Raw genomic sequence first — 7,629 nt, 5'->3', positions numbered from 1 at the left:
GGAGACAGAACCAGCCCGTGCGAGTAAGTTGTGCACTGGGGTGTGTGTGTGTGTGCAGGTTTATAATCTATCAAAAACAGACCCTTTGATTGAAGCCGTTAATCTTTTTGAGATCCCTCCCTTATCTTGGAAACACCGTAATATATCACTATTAAGACAAAGGCTTTGAAAAGGTAAATAATTACCAGATACAGGAGAAGAGAAATGTGATTGTGATATAGAGCAAAAAGGTGAAGTACAATAAGAGGAAAATCCGCTCCAAAGGGGCCACTATGAGGAACATATCCCAAACCATGAGATGTTTTAAAATTTGTTTTTGTAAGGGAAGAACTTGCATGGAGCAAGGAAACCTGCCTGCCTCCTTGTCTGGGGAAGGCCAAATGAAACAATACTTGCGGCCATGAGTTGGCATTCCCCGAACCAAATGGCTTTACCCACATCCGTACCACAGCTGCAGGGAACTTGCCCAAGCACACAAGGGCCCAATTCAGACTGGGACTGCAGCTCTGGGTGAGGAAGAGCAGCAGTCTTCCTCCAGGCACCATTTGCCCAAGCCGAAATGGCCCTGGGGTACTTTCTGGGGTACTTTCTGCTGCATAGCAGCACTGCATGTGCAGTGGGGCAAATATCACCCACCCACCCGGAGCCATTTAGGCCTGGGAATGGTGTGTGTGTGTGTGGGGGGGGGAGTTCCTCCTCCTCTGGTGTCAAGTTCCTAATCTGGATTGGCTACGCAGCTGCCGGGAAGGTAAATTGGGCCAGGGTTCCTTCAGGGACCAAACAAATCTTGTAATTTGAGGAGGTGGGGAAGCTTCAAAGCAGAGAAGGCAAGTCCTTAGATCCATGGTACTGGCTTAGAATTTAATGGTTACATCTGCCTTCCAGTGCATTGACTGAGTTTAAAATGTGCTGTGATATTATTCATCCTTCAATGCATGTGTGGTTCTTTGTTTTCAAAATACTAACTCAGGGTTCAGAGGAGATCAACCATTTTCTCAAAATTCTGTGGTGCTCCAGTCCCCTGCCCTAGCCCCATGCTCCCTGTGGGTCATAGACAGAGCTATTTGGGTTTGCCCTGGTGTGTGCTCTCCACACTTTCTATGAAGAACAAGGCAGAAGCTGGATGGGATAGAGTGGCAGGGCCCTGAGCCCATAAGATGCGGGCTTATTCAGGAAGAGCAGTATGACGACGAGCCGGAACAATGAATTGTGGGGACTGGGTTTGGGGAGAGGCCAAAGTCCAGGCATCAGGAAGTGGCGGCACTGAGCCAGGAATAACCTATCAATTTTTTAAAGGAATCCAGTGTGGCACAAGAGTATGACAGGCTAAGACAAACACATTGGAAGACTGTGCTCCCTCACCTTACAGGCCGAGCCCGTCATCTAATTCTGGCCCAATTCCAAACTTTTTCAATGCCTTAGGGAAAAAAATAAGAAAATGTATTGCTATAAGGCAAGCCCAACTAGGCGTGCCAGCCTCCAGGTGATAGCTGGAGATCTCCCAAAATTACAACTGATCTCCAGGCAACAGAGATCAGTTCCCCTGAAGAAAATGGCTGCTTTGAAGGGTGATCTCTATGGAATTGTACCCCACTGAGGCCCCTCCCCTCCCCAAGCCCCTCCCTCTTCAGACCCCCCCCCCAAATCTCCAGGAATTCCCCTACCTGGACCTGGCAACCCTAAGCCTAACACTTGCGACAAGCTGCATCACACCCCACTGTGCCTTTGGACCGCAGTCTGGAGCTGACACAGTTAGGAAAGGCCCAGCAGCAGGCTTGTCAGGCAGCAAGCGTAGCTGTAGCTGAGCCAGCCGTGAATCTCTCGAATGGCCTCCGAAGTAGAAAGCAAGACTAGCAGTTGCTCTTACCCTGCCCAAGCTGATATGCTGATATGCTAAAACAATATTATTAGAACTCACTGATGTCCCGAATAGAAGAGTTTAAAACACAAACTTGCAGAACGCTGATCCAAGTGGCTTTCAGCTCACGGCCAGGCCATCTCGGCCCAGCAGTCCGACTTCTAGTCCGAGCGCAACGTTGCACTACAGCTGAGCAACCACATCCTTCATTTAGCAAGGCCCATCTCAAGGGCGGGGTATACTGGTGATGGCAACTTCGCCTTTTCTTGTCCTGAGACAGGATAACTTTGGACATTTTATTCAGTTTTAAAGCAACGCAAAACCTCACTTCATTCAAACAACGGTTCATCTTGAGGAACAGCTAAGTATGCAGTTACAAAGCATTGTTAGGAGATTAGCAGCAGCCCAAGAAAGACAACAACCACACGAGTTTTTTAAAAAATGAATCAGGTCAATGTGGGAAGGAAGGAAAGAAGGAAGGAAGATCTAATTATCAGGAAAGAGACTTTCCGCAGTGGGTCCAAGAGCTTTAGAAACCTTCTGAAGTGCTTTGCATTCATTACCCCCATTTGCACCACCATATAAGGAAGGCCAGTATGATTATCCCCTGTGGAATGCCTGTGGGGCCTGGGGCCAGGGGGAGAGGGTATCCAAAGCCGTTCTGATGGGTGCCAATGTGGTGCAGCTCAAACCCTCCAGGTGAAGGCCAGGTGGTGCTGAGCCCAGGCAGATGGCATCAGTGCCCACCCCAGCTCTTAGAATCTCTGGCCACTCCCCAGGCCGCGGTCTGCACCTGTCGGCCTGAGTCTGTCCCTGTCCTCCTCTGATGCCATTCTGCAGTGCCGGGTGTTCCGTATTCCCCCTTCCCGCTCAAGAACAGCCACTGAATCTGCTTTCTCACTGTCTGCCCCATCCACACGGATGCCTCGCTCCAGCTGAAAGGGGGAAATGACTTCAAGGTTAGACTTGAAGGTCAGACTCTCAGTGGGGAGACATCCACAGGAGGGCTGGATGTTTTGAGGCACAAATCAGTCCGCACAATTTGATGCCGAAGTTGCCTAAACTGATTTCAAAGGAGAGCTCGAGTCTGTGCCATGTATTATTTCTGCAAGTGGACTGGCATGGCTTTGTATGGTTATTCTCTTGCTGCCCGTCATGTAAAATGCTCTGCAAGGCACCGAAGCCCCATTTCCTGGCTAGGACAAGCTGCTTCCGGTACCACTTTGCTTCTGCAATCGCCCAGGTATTGTGGACGTGTTTCCAAGCCTATTCCTGCAGCCGTCTGTGCTAGAAACTTGATGGGGAGGAGGGCGTTTAAAACGAAAACTGTGACTTCCAGGAAGCTGATTTCTGTGCTCAGGGTGACATTTTGCACTTTCTCCTCCATTTGTGTAGAATCACCAGAGAACGCGCACACAGGGCACGCACCAATCAAAGCTTTGAATCCCCACATTTGTCAGGATATCAACCACATCTACTCCTAACAATCTGGAAATAGTGAATTGCTTGCTAATGAAGAAGATCAGAAGACTTATCATTAGAGATGAGCTACGAGAGTACCCCTCTATCCAGGGACAAGCCAATTAGAGAGTCAGAGAGTAGGCTTTGCTTCTGATCTAATGAACTCTGATTGCATTTGTTTCCAGCAACATCTGCGCTTGTTAAGATTTTTTGGGTATTTGATTGCTGATGACAGAAATTGACCGAAAAGCCAGCCTGCGTTTAGAGGAAGGAAGCGCGGAGAGGAAGTGGCTGTGCTCACTTCTTCGGTAATTGACTGAAAGGGCCAGAGCTTAGTCTCATTTGGGGTGACATGATTTTTTTTTTAACTACTGGTCCTGAAGCTATTAGAAAAGACAAAAGCTTGTATGTTTGTAGGGTAAAAGGGCTGGTCAACTAAATAAGATAAAGGTCTTTTTTGGCCCTTGGCTGAGCTGTTTTTTTCCTACTGTAGATAACATATTTTTAATGTGGAAATTGTAAACATATAATACAACCCAGAATGTTTCATGATGGATTTCCTTTAACAATGCAGCTTGAGAAAGGAAAGATTATGGGCATCGTGGGCTGAAAGGAACCAGGTATCTTTTTTCACCCTTAATCTTTGATTTAACGTTGACAAGAGATACATAAAACATATGGTGAAATGTTTTCTACCGATGGGAACTGAAGTGCTAAAAGCTGTCAAGGTGAAGGCAAATGCAAAGCTTGAAGAGCAGGTCCTTCAGCCGCCCTCTGACCCGAGCCTTTGCTCTGCCCATGCAGCCAAATGAGGCAAGAACAAACGGCAGAGCGCTGGGCTGGGATCTTTCACTCTAATGTCTTGGAGATTTGCTTGCAGGAATCCTTTTCTGCAAGGAAGATATTTGTTTTTAATATAAAGGCACCACATACTTGCAACATAAAGTGGGCTGGTTCTCTTAACCCTCTTATAGCACAGTGGTTATGTTGTTTGGCTGTGAATCAGCACTCTCCTGGTTCTAATCCCACTTCTGCCATGAGCTCAGTAGGTGGCCCTGGGTAAGCCACTCCTCTCAGCCCAGCTCCCCAGCTGTATTGTGGGGATAATAACACCAATGTGTTTACCGCTCTGGGTGAGACATTAATCTGTCTAGAAGAGTGGTATATGAGTGCAGTTGTTGTTGTTGTTATTCGAATTATCCAAAACACAATCAACAATAAGTAGAGGTCAGTGGCTCCCACTGGGCATGTCACTGCTCCTGAGTGCACCTGCAATCATGGACTACCTCTCCCAGCATGCTCCTGGCCCAGCTGGCCCTCTAGCCAATGCGCGCGAGCACAGCCATGCAGCATCCAATTAGGCGGCTGCGGCGAGGAGTGTCAGAACTGTGGCTAGATAATGTCAGAACTGTGGCTAGATAATGTCCTTACTCCAGACTACCTCCTGCAATCAGACAACAGTCCATTGTTTCCAAAAGGCTTTTACTGAAGAAATAGTTCATTATAGTCCACTAGCCTGAATGCAATATTCAGGATGGTACATGTGCATTGTTACCAATGACTGGCAAAGCATGAGGTACAAAGTAACAGATCACAGTAGGCCCAACCTCCCCCCATAGTTCTCAAAACAACCCCTTTGAAGTCAGGATAGCGAAAGTTTCCCAAGGCCGGTTCTTGGTGGAACGTCGGTAGCCAAAACAATCCTCCTCTGTGAGACAGCTGCCTGGGAACCTTGGCACCTGTGAAGAGAGCACTTAAACACTGAAAGGATTAAAAATGGAGTCGGTTAAGCAAAGCAGTACAATACAGCATTCTGAACCTGACATTCTGCCCCCTCTAAGATGCCCCCCCCCCCCAGGTTTATGTGGGTAACGAGAGTGAAATGCCTTAACTAATCTAGGAGCATGGACATGTACAGAATTCACCCACTCATCGAACCCAGAGTCAAAGTCCTTCCATCTGATGAGATAAAACAACTGATTTCGTTTTATTTTAGAGTCCAATATTTGTTGAACTTCATAGTGGGTTTGATCATCAATTAACGTAGGGATGGGAGGAGCACGGGTGTGCCACTGGTCTGCAGAAGGGGCTTTTTTCAATAAACTAACATGGAAGGTATCATGTACGTGGCGTAAATTCTTTGGTAAATCCAAGGCAACAGTCACTTTGTTGATTACTTTGCGAACAGGAAAAGGTCCCAGGTACTTTAACGCTAGCTTGCGGCTGGTTTGGGTTACTTTCAGATTCTTTGTAGAAAGGTAAACGAGATCACCAGGTTGCAATTCCCATTCCGCCGCACGGTGGCGGTCAGCGTACTTTTTGTAATCCTGTTTGGCTTTGATGAGGTGTTTTCTAATTTGAGTCCATTGTTGGGCTGCCTCCCCCCACCACTCGGTGACGTCTTTGGAAACTGCAATAGGAGGGGGGAGCGCTTCAAACGGGAATGGCTTGAAGTGGAAGCCATAGACGACTTTGAAGGGAGTTTCCCCCGTGGAAGCGTGTACGCTGTTATTATATGAAAACTCTGCCAAGGGGAGCAAGTCAAACCAATCATCCTGTTGGAAATTAATGTAACAGCGTAGAAATTGTTCTAATATCTGATTAGTTTTTTCCGACTGTCCGTCTGTTTCCGGGTGATGGCTTGAACTCAAACCTTGTTCAATGCCCAGCAGTTGTAAAAGCTCCCACCAGAAGTTGGCAACGAATTGTTCGCCGCGATCCGAGATCACCTTGGATGGAAAAGAATGTATTTTTACAATGTTTTTTATGAAAATGTCAGCTAGCTTTCTAGCAGAGGGAATTGTGGTGCAAGGTATAAAATGAGCTTGCTTGGAGAACAAATCAACCACGACTAAAATACAGTTGTGCCCCTTTGAGGGGGGTAAGTCAGTGATAAAGTCCATAGAGATTATTTCCCACGGTCTACTTGGCGTTTCTAAAGGTTGTAAGAGTCCTGGAGGTTTGCCTTTTTGGGATTTGGCGCTGAGACAAATGGGGCAAGACGCTACATATTGGGAGATGTCTTTGCGCATGCCCGGCCACCAAAATTGGCATTGCACTAAGTGAAACGTCTTCAAGTACCCATAGTGCCCCGCTGTGGGAGCATCATGACAACGTTGTAAAACTTCTTTTCTTAAACTCTTGGGTACATAGAAACGATCTCCCCAAAGCCATTCCCCTTGATCGGAACATTGCAGTTTCTCCTTGGGCACATCCTCCCCCTCCTTCTCCACTTCAGCTTTCAGTTTTTGTCTCCACCCTTGATCGGGTTGAGGGGATAGGGTTGTGCGGCTGCGTGTGGTCACCACGCCCCCCAATTGCGTAGGCGAAAAGACTGTGTCAATTGTCTCCTCCCTTTTGCTTTTGTGTTGGGGCATGCGTGATAGAGCGTCGGCCAAGAAGTTGGTTTTGCCGGGGAGAAAATTTAAAGTAAAATCGAACTTGGAGAAGTATTCTGCCCATCTCAATTGCTTGGCGTTTGACCTGCGAGGGCTGCGTAGGGCCTCTAAATTTTTATGGTCCGTCCAGACCTCGAACGGATGACGGGCTCCTTCTAACCAATGTCTCCAGGTAGTGAGAGCCGCTTTTACAGCAAAGGCCTCTTTTTCCCAAACATTCCAATTCCTTTCTGCCTCTGAAAACTTTCGGGAGAGGAAGGCGCAGGGTCTGAGTTTATCATCCGCCCCCCGCTGTAGCAGCACCCCCCCCCAATTGCAGCGTCACTGGCGTCGACCTGCACTATGAAGGGGCGATTTTCATCGGGGTGCTGTAGAACGGGCTCTGAAACAAACTGCGTTTTGAGGTGATGGAACGCTGTTTGGCAGTCAGGCGTCCAAGACAATTTTGCACTTGGTTTTTTAGCTTGGTCCCCCTTGTCTTTGGTTTTTAACAGTTCGGTTAGGGGGAGTGTGATTTGAGCGAAGTTCGCAATGAACTCTCTATAGAAGTTGGCAAAGCCCAAGAAGGATTGTAATTCTTTGCGGATCGCGGGGGTTTGCCAATTTAATACAGCTTGTATTTTGCCTGGATCCATTTTCAAGCCCTCTTGGGAAATGCAGTAGCCGAAGTAAGTGAGTTCTGTTTTGTGGAACTCACACTTAGAGAGCTTAATGGGCAGTTTGTTATTCATGAGAGTGGTTAAGACTCTTTTTACAAGGTCCACGTGTTCCTCCTCAGTCTCCGAATAGATTAACACGTCATCTAGGTACACTACAACGCCTTTGTAGAGAAATTCATGCAGCACTTCATTGATCATGGACATGAAAACCGAAGGGGCCCCGGCCAGGCCAAATGGCATAACCAAATATTCA

Source organism: Eublepharis macularius, chromosome 3 (assembly GCF_028583425.1).
Source record: "Eublepharis macularius isolate TG4126 chromosome 3, MPM_Emac_v1.0, whole genome shotgun sequence".
Classification (NCBI taxonomy): Eukaryota; Metazoa; Chordata; class Lepidosauria; order Squamata; family Eublepharidae; genus Eublepharis; species Eublepharis macularius.
This window is presented reverse-complemented; position numbering follows the sequence as displayed.